At 37.9% G+C, this 16,778-nt stretch overlaps 1 long non-coding RNA gene across 2 annotated transcripts in view; it reads right to left on the bottom strand.

Annotated features, from left to right (window-relative positions):
* Nucleotides 1–16,778, bottom strand: part of LOC133219734 (uncharacterized) — a 192,541-nt gene that overhangs the window by 142,932 nt on the left and 32,831 nt on the right. The window contains exon 1 of one of the 2 annotated variants that reach the window (XR_009727500.1): nucleotides 11,095–11,236. The exons of the other annotated variant lie outside the window; for it this stretch is intronic. This is a non-coding gene — a long non-coding RNA (uncharacterized LOC133219734). Of the gene's footprint in view, nucleotides 1–11,094; nucleotides 11,237–16,778 lie in introns of those variants that run through there. 2 annotated transcript variants of the gene reach the window in all.

Below are 16,778 nucleotides of genomic sequence, written 5' to 3'. Positions count from 1 at the left end.
TCTTTTTCTTTCCTTCCTTTCCTTTAAGAATTAAAGGAGATGGTGCTTAGCCTGAAGCATACACATAGTCTATTTTTGTTGCAGGTGGCACTAAATGTTAGGATATGAAGTTATGTCTATACCTTTGAAAAGTAACACAGTTGTACCTATGTACACCTGAGAAGGCTGATGATCTCCCTTAATCTATGAATAGACATAATAATGGTGAAATACTGTGGTCAAATATCACTAGTTAACACTCCCATTCCACTGATTAGTACTCTAGATAATTCACTGTGCTAAATGTTCCCAAAACGTTCTTCACAGCTGCTATAGTCTAAACCAGAGCATAAAAGTTCAGGTGAGAAAGGAGTGTATAGAAAATACATTTCTTCAATCATTTTTTTATCACTAAGTTAAAGGAAACTTTATTGAGTTGTGTGTTGTGTTTCAATTTCTGTAACAGAAGGGAAAAAATCTGTGGATGTTAAGGAGGAATGGTACACAAAAATGAAAATTATGATGCAAATCACCACCAAATTGATGTCACATTATCAGTAAGTTCACAGCTCTCAAGAAAGCAAATGATACTTACACTGAACCAAATAAACAGAGACACATTTGTTGTGGGTGGTTTTTTTCTGGAAATGTGTGATAGTTATTCTATTGTAATTGTATTTTTGGTGTTCTTCTGTATTACTGCCTTCTTCATCTCTGATTATAGAAGGTTGAGAGGGTTGCTCATGACTGAACACAGAATAACATTTAATCTATTTATTCCAAATTTGCATAAGATTTTATACTGCTGCTCTCCTGTGCAATGAATTTAAGGAGAAGAGTGTTGAAAAGCCTGTTCAAAATAAAGTGCCCTTTTAGTTTCTTTATCACAGTAATGAATCTTTGCAAACTTAATGTGGTAAGACAGGAATAGAAGCAACCAAATGTACTTTTTTCTCTTATTAAATGTATATCCATACATTTATGGCTCCATATCCATATCCATATTAAATGTATATCCACTACACATATATCACATGCTGTGACACATATTTACTGTGTGCATAGATGTATGTAAGTGTGCATGCGTGTGGAAAACAGAATTATTTAAGAATGAAATATTAAGTTCCTTAAAAGTAAAAAGTTAAGATAGTTCCTCAGTTATTGGCTAAATCACAATGTACATTTTCAGTGCGACTTTCCAACGTTCTTGGTATCAGTTTAAATCTGTTCCTGTGAAAGGCAATGATTTCCAAAAGCTCTCACAAGCCCTTTTATACCTTTTACATATAAAGTAGTATGCAGTAGTAATGTACAATATTGGTTGACAGCTTTTTGCCTATTTTCTTCCTTAAAATGTTAATAAACTTTACACCAGAACGTATGATTAGAACAAGCAAAAACTCCAAGCAAATGCCAACCCCTTCCAGGAACTACCTCTCACAAAAACACTAGAAATATTCATGGCTAGATTAAACCTTTGACTACCTCTTAGCATGAGTTTGAATTCAGTCAGGTTACCTGCTAACTGTAACATTTTATTAATGGTGTCAGTTCTGTGGAACGTTTGTTTTGGGGTTGTTTTGTTTTTTTTTTGGCAAACATGAAAGGGAGCAAACTGAAGCTCTGAAGTTTTCAAATTTGTGAGCCATTCTCACCATCAGCCTACATAAAATGAACAAATGTAGTATGTACAACAGGAAAGCCCAACCTTATTTATGTAAGTCTGGTTGAACCTAGTCAGTCTAGCCATCATCTTCTCAAACAAGCATCCACATTTTCGTAAATTCATATAATGGTTTGGCTTGGAAGAGACCTTAAGTTCATCCAGTTCCAACTGCTTGCTACAGGCAGGGACACCTTCCAGTAGAGCAGGTTGCTCCAAACCCCAGCCAACCTGGCCTTGAACACTGCAAGGGATGGGGCAGCCACAGCTCTTCTGAGCAACCTGTGCCAGAGACTCAACACCCTTACAGGGAAGAACTTCTGCCTAACGAATCATCTAAATCTCCCCAATGTCAGTTTAAAGCTATTCCCCCTTGTCCTGTCCCTACAGGCCCTTGTCAGAAGCCCCTCTCCAGATTTCTTGTCAGCCCTTTAGGCACTGGAAATTGGTTTAACGTCTCCTTGGAGCCTTCTCTTCTCCAGGCTGGAACAAGCCCATCACTCTCAGCCTTTTTCAAAAGTGTTCTAGTTGTCCCAGGATCTGGGTGTTGCATTACAGTCACAGCCATATGAGCCCTACACTGCAGATACTACTTCATTTTAGTGATTCTGATTGTTGATTTTGATTAGCACCCCTGGCTAAGGCACTCTAAATTTACAAAAGTAAACAGTACAAGAAAATGAGTCACAAAAATAAGCACAATGAAAGAATTAAGAAAGGAAAGAAAAAGAGTACAAACAAGTTTTATGAACAGACAGGTGAAACAGAAATAGTAGGAGAAGAGTTGACTGGTTAACGAGTTGCTGAGATTAAATGAGCTTTTGGAAGAGACTTGAAAGAGCACATTGATGCAAGAGAATGAATTGAAAATGGGAGCTTATTCTATAACACACAGGCAAGAAAAGAGTGTGTGAAGTCAGTAAGGATGAGAGAATTAAAATTGCCTTTATGTTCTTGCTTTTTTGCATCTCAGCAAACACCACTCAGCAACCAAAGGTTAATAACAAGCAACTTGTCATAATTGCATAGCTCTCCTCCCTGCACAGCAGCAGCAAGGCAAAACATTCACACTTGCTAGCTATGACATGCCCTGATAATTCCAAAGTAGTACTGAGAAAGCTAGAAATAGATCAATAGAGAGCATAGCAAAGGGAAGGCACATTAAACAAGCAGACCACAGACTATAACCAAAACCTGCCCAGAAATAGTGACAAAAAAGGAAAAGCCCACTGCTGTTACATGAAATCTGACAGCACACTTAAAGGGCTGCTAATACGTGTGGAACGTTTCTACAAACATTGAATTTCCTTAGGGACTTTATTTACTTACTGTAAGTTCCTCAAAACTCTATCAGTCTGCTTTTCTGACCACATTTGCCATTGTGGTCATTGTGGCAGAGCAAGGATAAAGGCAATTCCAGTGTCCCATGCATTATCAACAAAATTGCCACACATTTTTTGATTACACAATCATTATTAATGCAAGTAATACCTGAAACATAAAGAACCCAACTTGATGCTTCTGATATAGCTCTGATCTTCTAGTGAATACCAGTACTACACACATACAGAATCATAGAATGTTTTGGGTTGGAAGAGACCTTAAGTTCATCTACTTCCATCCATCTGCAATGGGCAGGGAACCCTTCCACTAGACTAGGTTGCTCCAAGCCCTGGCCAACCTGGCCTTGAACACTGCTACGGATGGAGCAGCCACAGCTCCCCTGGGCAGCCTCACCAACCTCACAGGAAAGAATTTCTTCCTGATATCTAATCTAAATTTCCCCTGTTTAAGTTTAAACTCATTACCCCTTGTCCTATCACTACAGTCTCTGATGGCATCCCTATAGGCTTCCCCCAGCTATTGGAAGGCTGCTATCAGGTCGCCACAGAAGCTACATAGATTTTATAAAAAAACAATAATGAAGAAAAATGTCATGAGGATTTTTTGGTTTTCAGTGGTGCTCTTCTCATCAGTTTTACTCTTGAAATCCAAGGTAAATAAAATCAAGTAAACATGGTAAGCAAGGACAACTGAACCAAAAAAGACCCAGTGTGCAAAAAAACATCATGCAGCACACCGTGCCAAACACAAGACTTATAAGATGCAGATCATGAAGCTTATGCATAGGAAGAAAAATAACCTAAGCATTGATGTGTTTCAGCTCTCTTTTCCAAGATAAATGCAGCCCAAACATTTCTGGGTAGAACTGCAAGATAAAATTCTGCAGATAAATTGTGCAAAAAAGTAGTAAAATTAGAAGTTTAACATTGTGTCCTGTTAGAAAGATGTACTGCTTCTAGAAGTTAAATACATGAAGTTTTGTAAATCCAAATAGCTGTATGTAGTATTTCAATTTCCCCAGGCAAGAGCATTTGTATTTTCCTTCCTGATATTAAACTCTGATTTTCTTGATGTAGTGGCAAATTCTCTGGATTGCTGCCTTACAAATATTTAAAAAAGAACAGAAGAGAATATGCAGGTTTTTATACTTATACTAGAATTACTATTTTCTAAACCAGAAGTATTATTTCCTAAACCCCATTAAAACATCAATAGGGGCACAATAGACCAAGAAGCAAATCCTGACAGTGCAATAAAGCAACTGATGGTTTTTCTCGTTCTCTCTTCTTAAAGCAAGGATGCTATAAACAATCAAATATTGTAGGAACTCCCCAGACTGGTCCTGACTGGAGAAAGGGAATAAGCCATGCAGCACAAGTCATTCCTAACCAATCCCTCTTCATAACATCTTTGTGCACTTTTGTGCTCCACCAGAACAGATCTTTAATTTCAGATGCTTTCTCTCAGGGTCTAACAAACACAACAGTGTCAAGAACTCCTAGCCTGTGAAGCTGGAGGACAAGCACTAAGTATCCTCCTCCTCATCCGTTAGGGAACTATTCAGTTATTTCCGTAAGACTTCATACCCTCCCCACTGCTAAGGTTAAGAGGTATATTTTTTTTTAATAGAAGCAAAAATTTTCTATCCCTGAGCACCAAAAATCATACAACAAAGTTCTTACTCCGCTCATGTAATGAGTAAAACTCCCACTGGCTCAAATAGAGCCAGAATTTTACTCCTTGTCCCTTTTGTACAAGGGCATAGTATCGACCACTGACAACTCAAATTCACCCATAAGAAAGTACAGTTTTTCATGTATGCAGCATAGACAAGCAGGTAAAAAGTTGTATTGATCCTACAGGGGTTCCAACTTTAATGCAAAGTTTCATCCAGAGCAAAGAAAACTCATACTGCATATGCTTACATATTTTTCGTATTTCATCTTGAAATTTTCCTCTAGAATATAGCAGACCATGTTCATTTATTTTAGAGAATGAAAAATGCCTTTTTTTGGTGAATGTGTGATTCTGTGCACCAATGTCACAGTATTGGCATGGGAATAGAAGAAAATAGTGGTATTGTATAGATTCATTTCAAAATTCTGTAGGAAGTGTGTCTCCTTATTTATCTGTTAACAAGTAAGTACAAAATAATCTATTGATTTTATTGTTCTTTTATTTAGTGATGTTTTCATTCCACATATGCCTTACATAATTTTTCATGAAACACTGATGGGAAAATTGGGATTTTCAGACATAAACATTGTCTAAACTGTCTCTTCTCAAATGAAAGATACGTAACAGAATACAAACTGCACAGTTAGATAACTGCGTGAGAATATGTGGTTTGGTGATTTGTTTTCTGGTTTGTGGTGGGAACCTTCCAATAGAGCAGGCTGCTCCAAACCCCGGCCAACCTGGCCTTGAACACTGCAAGGGACGGGGCAGCCACAGCTTCTCTGGGCACCCTGTGCCAGGTCCTCAACACCCTCACAGGGAAGAACTTCTGCCTAACGTCTCATATAAATCTCCCCCAATGTCAGTTTAAAACCATTCCCCCTTGTCCTGTCCCTACAGGCCCTTGTCAGAAGCCCTTCTCCAGTTTCATCTCTTTAGGCACTGGGAGCTGCTCCAAGGTCTCCCTGGAGCCTTCTTTTCTTCAGGCCGAACAAGCCCAGCCCTCTCATCCTGTCTCCAGAGAAGAGCTGCTCCAGGCCTCAAAGCATCTCTGTGGTGTCCTCCAGACTCTCTCTCTGCTCCTGTCACTCGAGTTCGGAGGAGCTCTCTGTTTGCATGGTCTCTCCCTGATGCTTAAAGAGAGCTCTTACACTCTTAACTTATATTCTTTAAAACATGCTTGAGAAAATATGTTAGACTTGAGCTAAAAACCATTACATCATTAATTTGAAAAAGTGCCCTGCTCTGTGTATGATGTAACAGCAGGATATAAAGCACTGGAGCATATGTACAGCACCAAACTTAACTTAAATTTGTATCAGTGCAAGCAACTTCAGACAGTAAAATAAGGCCTTGAAATTTAGAAAGTCATCTCTGTGGTTCCAGGATAAAATCACTTGAGGCTTGGTAACAAAAGGAAAAGCCCTTCAGACCAATGAGTGACAGAGGTCAGACAGGCTCCCTGCCATCACCCCTTACACCAGGAAGACTTGGGGTAATGGGTGAAGCCTGATGCAGGAAAGGCTAAGTGATGCTTAGGACACAGGAACCCACTGCATAAAGAATACTTCACTGTTTAAGTGAACAGGATTTAAGAGCACTTCATTTTGCAGAGGCAGCTGTAACTGGCCTTGGGCTTTGGTCCAAGATACCCATTTTGTATCAAATACACCATGAATAATGAGCAGTGTTTAAGGAGTCTGTAGTCTCTTAAGGTAGCATTTTACCAAGATGAAATGGAAAAAATAAGTTTTCCAGTCCAGTTAGTGAAGGCACATTAGTAATCCCCTTTATCAGTCTTCCCAAGCACATATAAAAAAGTAAAGGACTAAGGCTGACTTGCAGTAAAATGGTTCAGAGCAAGGAATCCCACTGAGAAACAGCTCAGCTGGGGTGCAGGGGACAAAGGGGGGTGAAGTGGGGGGGCATTCATATGTAAGTTGTTATTATTGATTATATCTTATTTAATGTATGGAAACTAGACAGATTGTATGAAGTGTCCCAGACCTGACTAGGAACAGTAAGTTTCCCACCAGCAATACTAAATAAAAATAATTATTTCTTGACATTTTCTCCCCTTCTTCAAATGTCAAGTTACTTTTTTCCAGGTTTTTACTTATTAATGTGGCAGATCCTATCCATCACATCATGCTTGCTCCTATTTTGTCAGCAATTCAAGCCAGAGATATAACTCAAAATAATCACATTAAATGGTCAAAAGTAAAGTATCTTTTCAAACGTTTTGGTTGTGAAACTGTAATTAGCTTAAATTTTTTATAAATAATTTTTTGGTTTATTGCAATAATTTTTAAGAGACAAGTATTTATCTATATCTGATGAGCTTGAGACATACTATTACAATCTCTTCAAGAGTGATGTTCATGTCAGGAATTCAATACACAAATGATCCATGAAAAAGTAAGTTTCAGTAAAACACTGCCTATTATTCTTGTGGATCTCAGTTATTTATAGTATTTGTTCATACAATATTTGTGTGTACTGGTAACAACCATAAGGTTTTACTTCTAGCTATAGCTAATGCTGCATCCTCTTTTTTTATGGAGACTGAGCACTCGCTGTATGACTTCATATCATAGTGCACGTCATTTATCAAATATTCACTTGCTTGATTTGGTGGACGGAATTTTAGAATGAGTTAGTAACCAGATCTTCTAAACCTGGCTTTCTCACTTGGGTCCACTGGTGGCAACAGGAAAATCATTAAAGTTGTAGGTACCTTTTTTCTTCTGGTTCTAAATTAGGACCAATTAAATTAGCACTTACAAGAATTACTAGCTGCATAGTGTTAACTGAGAAATTAGCTACAATAAATGAAAACTGTAAGAGATTTAATCTAACAATTGTTTAGTGCATCCCGATAGCTGTTTGCAGCTAGTTTCAGGTGTACAAAAGGAAGCTAGGTTTAAAGAGTAATCTTTCAAAGCTGTATTTTTCTCTGCATAAAAGTGAGTGACAACCTAGACCTACTGACTGCACACAGTTTGCTGTGTCTTGTGACAGGAGTCTAGGGCACTTTTCAATTGCCAGGTCTGTACAGAAGATGACTAAGCAATGCAATCACATTCTAATATGGCAAGTAAAATGTGTTGACTGCTGCACTTTCTTGAAATGCTGCCAAAATCAAAGTGAAAAGTGTTATGGAGCTGTTTGCTCACCTTTGACACGCCACCTTGTAGGTATCTTTCTAGCTTCATAGCAGGCTCAGGGAAGTGTTTAAGCATATGTATGGAAGAAACAGAAAAATGCAGTTAAAGTTTAGAATTTGGAGAAAGTCCAAGTGATGTAGTGATGCTTGAGAGTCTGTTAGAACACTTATTTGAGGTATGCAGGCAAAAAGAATCCTTGACTAACAAAAAAATCATTACGGCTGTCTTTACAGAAGCTAAAGAAGAATAAAAGAAAAATTACCCTCATGTAAAAGCAACGTAATGCCCACAGTTAAATCATGGACTGCTACCACACCACCTCAGATAAATTATATATAGGACAATGAATGTGCAAGAGATTTATATAGACCAAAAATAGCACTCAGACACCCTAGATTTGCCTGTGTAAAACCCAGCACTTTGCAATATAAAATTAAAGATGAGAATAACTAGCTCAGACACATAAATCAGAATCTCAACAGAACAGCCAATTCCTATTCAGTCCAGCTTGCTACAGCAATTTCTGTATCCCCATCGAGAATGTCTTGTAAGCTACAGTTATCTTAGTCCTCAACCAGCTCTTCTATGGGTTTGGAGAAATGCTGGGAAAAGAGAGCAGACACTGTCAGCAGAAATCAGAAACATTGATCTGAGTACTGGTAGTATAATTCAGACAGGCAGGGAATGTCACTTTAGAAATCTAGAAAATAGAATATTAAAAAAAGGAAGAGATGGTTCATTGTCCATTTGATGATTGCGTATTAGCTAATTTGGTTTTATTCACAGTAATATTTATGTTTGGGCAAGGGCATTAATCATAAACACCTACAGGACACAATGATTTTATCTTACTACCATCACCGGAGCCTTTGGAAGAAAACTGTGAATATGAGAAACTACTAGATGTTTGCATACTTCGGAATATATAGCTCTCTGTAAGAAGCGTTCTCAAAACACGGATGGGCTTCTGTGTGGTTGTTTCTGACAGCTGTGATGAACATTAAGAATTCCAGAACCTTTCAAATGCCATTTGCTGTTTAGATTTATTTTTTCAATTTCTTTGGTGAATGACTCTTGGTTAGAGTAAGCTCATTATCATATAGTGATCTGTGAATAACAGCAGTTTCCAGTTTGTTTTTTGCTAGTCAATTAGGGAGCTGACATGCAACTATGCAAATCAGATTACATTATTCCTGCATCCCGACTGGATGCTTAATTCAATAACTGAGATATCTACAGAGCGATATTTTTTTTCCCCCTTTTGGTAGTTGATAAAATTCAAGCTTTCATAGGGAAAGGTCACCTTTAGCAAGTCTCCATATGGAGATGGCTCAAAGTTTTGCATGTTCATGGAAAGCAAGTGTAAATGAGCAGCAGACATATGAACCTTAACCCATCAGTTACTACACAGTATTGTAGGAGTACTAGCTAATACACTGTTCTACAGTTAAATCTGCAGACACTGTATACTGGAGTAGGTCTCAGAATTCGGCCATTAGGGTGTTTGGGGGTTTTTTGTCCTAGGGACAGACAACAGGGCAGATAACACTTCTGATGAAAAACCCAGAGTGATGGCAATGTGGAGAGCACATGGGACCCACGCAGCAGTGCCGAAAATAGGGCACATCTGAAAAGCTTTCACACCAGAAGGCATCAATGTGCCATTGCAGGTACATGAGTCCCACGAAGCGTCAGATTGTGATGAAGTGTGAAAGGACCAAGCCTGGGCCCCTGCCCAGTTATACTGCCCTGCTGATAACATGCAGGCAGGGGCTGGAGTCCGTATCACTCAAGATGTAAGAGGTATACATACTGTTTAAATGACTCAGGGGTGCATTTTCAACCTATGGTGCCAGCCTGCTTCTCAGATCTTGTAACAGTTTGCTGGTCCGCATAATTTCTGTTATAGGCAGGTGATACATCAAAAACTTCATACTGAAAAAAAAAAGTTTCTATATCTAATCATTGCTTATGCTCCCAGCTCAGTCAGGGGTCAGCTGGCATGGAGTTATCATCCATTCTATCTTCTGGATTGCCCAGCACCATTAATTGCCACCTCTTATTTACTGCACTTCTACAAAACAGCACAGTTTTTCTTAAATGCATTTGTGCCACTAAAACTGAAACAAAACATGGTCAGATTTACAATATCATAGACTTTGTTTATTCTGTGCTTTTGCAATATATGTGGTTTGTGAAGTAGCTCTTCCTCAAAGTTGATCAAAGCCTAGGGCTGCCCATTTTCTTTCCTTTTTCTACTCTGAGGAAAATTTTATATCAAGAAGCCTTCTTCCTAGAATGTCATAATTGCCACAACCAGTTTCTTTTTATTATGCAGCATTTCCCCTCTGTGAATACATCGCTTCAATGAATTCGCAAACCAGCTCTGTCTGGTTCGAATCCATGAACCTACACTTATGATAAGATAATGAATGCACACTCATCAAGCAGAACCATATTGAAATTGCTGTGGGCAAATGTACAGCACAATAAACTTTGTTAAATGAAGATGATGTATTTTTAGAGGCATATCACTTCTCAAAGGGGTTTGTTCATTCATCCAGCCTCACTATGCACCACAGAAGGAGACTTTTGGTCACTCAGAGAAATAGATTGTATCAGAAAATGTAAATAAAGGAAACATTAATGAATATAGGTATATATTGGCATAGTATTTAGTTACTGACAGTTGGGAAAGGGAACAGCAATGTACGAAACTGATTTGAATTGCTTCATATCTTTAATCAGCAAGTCAGTCATACAATGTTAGGCTAAAGTTTAGATGGTTAAAACAGCAGCACAAACCATCAGTTATATAAATGTAGTAAAGCAACACATCTGCAAGTTTTAGTGTCTTAAACTGCAGAAGCCAGGAGGATTTTTCCCCCCCCTTAGGCAAAAAAGGAGGAAAATAAAGCTCCATACCCCTCCTTACACCAGTGGATAAAAAGTGCTTTATGTACAAAAGTTGCGCATTATTATCACTAATACCAAATAGCAGTGAGAATGCTTCATATGTAGGGTAGATTTAGATTGGATATAAAGAAGAATTTTTTCACAGTGAGGGTAGTAAGGCCCTGCACAGGTTACCCAGAGAAGATGCGGCTGTCCCATCCCTGACAGTGTTCAGGGCCTGGTTGTATGGGACTTGGAGCAACATGGTCTAGTGGAGGGTGTCCCTGCCCACAGCAGGGTGGTTGGGCCAGATGATCTTTAAAGATCCCTTCCTACTCAAAGCATTCAATGATTCTATTTAATTATTACCTTAAGAAAACCTTATGGTTTGGCAAGGAGTAGGTGGAGGAAAGGGATTGTCTCATACAAGCTTTCAGAGTCAACTTCAGCTCTAATATGATTATGCAGGATGCTCACACATATGCAGACTCAGCAGTAGGGCATAATGACTGTGGAAAAGGATGTTAAGATCATAAAGACTGAATGTCCACAGACTGTCTTTCTGACAACTTAACGACTGCTCAAAAAATGTGCATTCCTCAGTAGATGTGCAAGGTATTTAGCATCTCTAGGATCCAGTGAAAAAAAGTCCATTGACTCTTCTCAACCTCTTGGCATAGCTTTTATCCATGATGCCATTATGGCTTCCATAACATACAAGTTTAACAATCTAAAATGAATGATGGGCATTTCCCATATAATTTATAAAGCATAAAATTTGCTATATGAACTATCATGCCTGGAAACATCTGCAGCAAGGGTTGCCACAACTCTCAGACAGTGCTCTGCTTTTTCTCTAACTGAAAACTTGTCCTGAGCAGGAGTGTCAGCAAATTGCAGGCACTATGATATATTGTCTAACAGAGGAAAATTCATCTGGGAGCAAACAACAAACTGAGTTCAAAACTTCATTGTGCTGCACAAATCAGATCTGTTATGTAAGGCTATCTCTCAACAAGAACAAGCCTGGACCAGCTGCTAAACTGCTCAGTTTAAATATACAGATAATCTGCTCGGCTTTTTAAATTTTATTGTTGCTAATGAAAGAACAACACTTGACCATATCTGTAAAGTACAGAGACTGTTAATTCCACAAATTGAGACCATATAGAGCAATTTTATGCATACTTTTAAATTTTATTTCATAAATCATACATTTTATAAATCTCTCTTTGATATTTTTATACTTCTTTATTTTTTCTGTCAATCTATGTGTCTGCTGCTAGGTTTCTCCTAGTTTGCTGCCACAGAGCTATGTGACTCACTTAACACTAGGGAAAGATGAAAGGTGCCTTCAGGCAGCTTGGGCAAATTCATAATTTTCTTGAAGGGTCACAGCATAAGCTAATGCCAGAGTCACAGATGCCTGTACATTCATAAAATACCGAACACTGAAAGTATTAAAGAAATACTCTTTGGTAACATCAAGAGAATATTTTAATTGTTCAGTTCAGTAAAGTTCCTATAGCTCAACCACATCCAAGATGCCTGTGATGATCCTTGATGTGAATATATTTAATATTAGCATTGGTTCTATGAGATTAAAATGGTAGTCTATTACACAGAAGGCTCAAAGTGTGAAGACTCGCATTTGCCTTCCAAAAATTCTGTACAATGTTTAACTCAGCTTACCTCAAAGCCTATTAGTCGTTGAAAACCATATTCAACAAAGCTGATACAGACTAAAATGTTAACACCTGAATTCCCACAAGTATCTCATCAGCCATTCATGCTTGTAGACAGCCATAATATTGCACTCCTGCCTATAACCCATTTTTCTGCCTGATACCTTTCTAGATATGATGGCATCTTCTCCCCTGAACTGATCATAAAAAGGTCCCCCAGCCTCCCCAATGGGGACATTGTCACTTAAGGACAATTGGCAACACTTAAAGACAGTAAAGTGGGGTTAGGAGGTTTTATTTTTTTTAAGTAAAAAAGGTAAAGTTTTACCAGTAAAACTTTGAAGTAAAGTTGTACCACACGGTACAACTAGGTTGCTGCAGAAAGGAGTCTTTGGATTACAGGTTGTTAAGGGAAGAAAAATGTCTCTTTTATGTCCAATCATCCCCTATGAGTCCTTTCCTATATAACCTGTTGTTTAACAGCATATAACAAAATATATAATGAATTGCAATATGGAATCCTAAGAGCTATTTTACATGTGGGAAAAGACTTAAATTTAATTCTTTTAGAAAGAGACAATAACAGCAGTGGTTAAATTCATACATCCTTCAGAGTGGAAATGACAACTGTAACTAAAGGGATAGGCGGTAGGAATCTTGTTTTATTGTGTGCAGTCTTCACAAACCTAAGCAGTGGAAAAGTCAGACCCTTGATCTGAAATAAATGCGGTTACAGTTAACTTTAGAGTACTTGAAGTGATAGTGATTCACTAAGAGTGAGCTTAAGTATTCAATACTGAGCACTGAACTTTCATATTCTAAATGTGAGCACACAGGAGAAGACATTATGGATAAATTAAAACAAAAATATGATTAATAACAGCATATAGCATTAATACCAATGCTATTCTTCCCCCACTATAATGAATAATCAAAACCAGTAGAGAGTATAAGTAACAGATCGTTTCATCATTAAAACTGTGCAGCTCTACTGCCTAATTGTTTCTATTTTTAAGTAAATTCATCTTTTATAATAATTCAAAATCTTAAGTAATCTTGAATTACCTGTAACCCAGGAGAGCGACCTTGAATACTTAAAATTATCACTCAGGTTGAAATAAATATCAAACAGCTATTGCTGTCCCAGCAAATAAAATAAAACTGAAAAGACAACATGAACCTTATTAGTAGATGATTTCCACACCACTGTGTCGAAAGCTTTCTCTGGATACAGAGACTTGATGCATATCAAGTCAGTTGTCAAGTCAATTGCTCTTAACTTAGATTAATCAAGACAAAAGAAAGTAATGAACTACCAAGAAGATTTTTAGGAGCCTAGCTAACAGTTGGGCCAGAATGATGAGGGTTTCTGTGGATGAAGCTTCAATTTAAAATATGAAGAAAATATGAAAGGCACCAAAAGCAAGATTAGAGGACCAGGTGGAAAGAAGGTTTCAGTTCTGAGAACATCTGTGCTCTGTATCAAGTTTTTCTGGAATTACAGAGAAGAGCAGAACTAAGCAACTATTAGCCTAGGCAGCCATTCTGTGCTTGCTTGAGACTATTTGCTAAAATACCCAACACAGCTTTTAGGAACAGTTGTTTGGCAAGGAAGGTAATGACATTGATAGCAATGACAGAAAACACCGATCATTTTAGCTCTTGCTATATTCTGCCCATGTAATTCCTTGTGAGAACATTTAACGATCAGCAAACATGAAGTGCCTGTGAAAACTGTAATTCCCCATTCATTCAAATACTGACGGAGCTAACTTCAATTCAGTCTCAGCAGAGAAAATTTCTACTTTCTTACAGCCCACTCCTACCTTCATCATATGCTGCTATTGACTTTGATGAAAACAAAACTGAGGCCAGTGATTTGCAGCCTTTTATTACTGTGTTGCAGCCTTGATTCTGTCTTTATTTCTATTCATAACACTAGACATTTTTTCCTCCTTCTTTTCATGAAAAATGAGTTAATGAATTGATTAATGAGATTTGTGTTCCAGTTTCTCTGTGTGCGAGTGTGCATTACCTTTTGCTAATTACAGTGTGATTAGTTAACTCAGAAACTGCATTCAACTCTTCAAAACAGAAAGCTTGTGAAAGGCCAGTTACTCTCAGCCTTCCAAAAGAAAAGCTATTGTGCTACACTTGCTCAAGCCAGTCTTAACACATGCAGACTAAAAGAAGCCAAAACATGTTGCGTCTTTATGTTACCTTTTGAACAAGTTGTGAGATGTCTAATGAGACTTGTAGGTCTTGTTTAATTCCATTTTATCCCTGGTAATTTGTATAGTCAGTATATCTGGGTGGAGAAAGTGATGCTCTTGACCTATTCACAGTGCTTTTATAAAGCCAGTAATAAACTCCATTTGTTCACAGTGATCATGCCCAGCTGTTAAATTATTGTAACTTCCCTGCCATGGATTTCCACAACATGGGAACTGCAGAAAGTTCCTACTAGCACTGTGTACATTTATCTAGAAACAACATACAAGACACCACTTGCCATAATCAATGTTTCAGTATTGATTTTAGCAAGACAATCTATTTGATTAAAGTTATTTATGCTCAAATGATTCGCCTTCAAAATTGTGTTGATGAAAAAAAACCTATGTATTTTAGGCAGCAAAAGAGACAAGAGCACTAACACACTAACACAATTTTTTTTCAGGAAATTCACTTACAACATTAGCCAGTAAGAGAAACTAATTATGAGTGACAGAAAAGCCTAGAAATAATAGCTTTTATAATACCAAACATGCCCTTATTATATTAACAGTAATAAAGCATTTAGTATTCTAATTAATGTTTTTGAAGAAGCATTTGATAAAAAAAACAAACCCTTAAACATACATTTAATGCTGCAAGTGCATATCAGTGCCCTCTGCTGGGGACAGTAAGATCCAAACTGGTTCTTAGGACAGGTCTTCACCCAAAAACTAGCTTGTAAGAAGCTACAAACTGATGTCATTCAGTACAGAAGGTGAAGGAAATTCACGCTTGGATGGCATAATGGATAAAAAGGGTTTGAGAGCTGTAGTTCCTAGATTCTGTCCCCAAAGCTTATTGCAAGTGGTTTAGGTAGGCAGCTGTGATCTTCCTATCTTTTTTATCAAAGGAGTCTGCAAGCATATATGGATTTGTCTCTTCCTTTATCCATGAAGTGTGCACACCACTACACAAAGGATTTCACTGTGCAGAATTTCAGCATGGAATTTTATTTTCCTTTTTTCCTTAGCTACAGCCTTGTATTTTAACACTGTATTTTATACAAAGCCCCCAAAAGTGGCCTTCAGAAATATTTATTAGCTATTTAACAGAACTTGCTTTATTGCTGCTGAACTAAATTTTGCAGAAAAGACATAAATGCTGCCCCTACTTTAGCTTCTCTGAGGATAAACAGCATACTCTAACTTCAGAGCTCTTAATTTAGCCAGTTGTAAATTCTTTAAAAACTACATCCCAATCTCACCTTTCTTTCAGATGAGATGCTGCCTCCAGGGTACTTCACAGAGGTCAGCTGTGAAAAAGGTTTCACTCTACCATTTCCAAGAGGTTGGACTGGGGAAACCGAAGAGCTTAAAGGCAATACCAAGGAGCAAATGCATTAAGTAGCTACATGCTTGAGGTAAGGTGCTGATTTGGCATTGCTCTACAGCTCCTTTTTCTTGTGAGTAGTAAGATTTTCTTTTTTTCCCTTAAAGGAAAGCCAGGTGTGGCTCACTTCTTCCTTACAAACATTGCTTCATTCCTCTCCCTCACGCTCAGCTACACATGGATAGTAACCTGGATGGATATGGGTGACTGTCCGCACATAAATATGGGATGTGTTGTGTTTTCTCACTGTGGTATGCTTTGCCAGTCAGGATGCTGTACTGAGACGACCCAAGAGGCTGCTCTCTGTATTTCTCTGTATACCTGATCCTCTGCTTTCACCCCAGGTATTTATTTAAGCCTTTTTTGACTTAAGTAAAGACAAGTTAGAAACTGAAGGATGAACTGAGTTGATCATGCACTTTTGGACATCGACACTTTTAAAGTATCTAAAATCAGCTGCTTGCTAATAAAACAGAGGTTTTTGAATAAGGAACTGTAATTGCAAAAGCTACCCTGTAAAAAAAAGCTTGTATGGGGTTTTTGGTCATATTTATTATTCTCATCTTTCTTTTAGCCATACCACTTAGAAACATTATAGTTAATCCCAGGGGGACAGCGATAAGCATATCAGTTGCCCAAATAATCAATGAAAAATCTGCCTTTTTATGTGGATAAAACTTCATTTCTGTGTCTGTGGAATGTTGCTTGGGATAAGCAAATCTAGTCACTTTGGAAATGTCTGTCAGCCAGACATCATGCCTCAAC

Source organism: Neopsephotus bourkii, unplaced genomic scaffold (genome assembly GCF_033783945.1).
Source record: "Neopsephotus bourkii isolate Nb327-2 ecotype Australia unplaced genomic scaffold, CSIRO-AGI_Nbou_v1 NB_1373, whole genome shotgun sequence".
Taxonomy (NCBI): domain Eukaryota; kingdom Metazoa; phylum Chordata; class Aves; order Psittaciformes; family Psittacidae; genus Neopsephotus; species Neopsephotus bourkii.
This window is presented reverse-complemented; position numbering and strand designations above follow the sequence as displayed.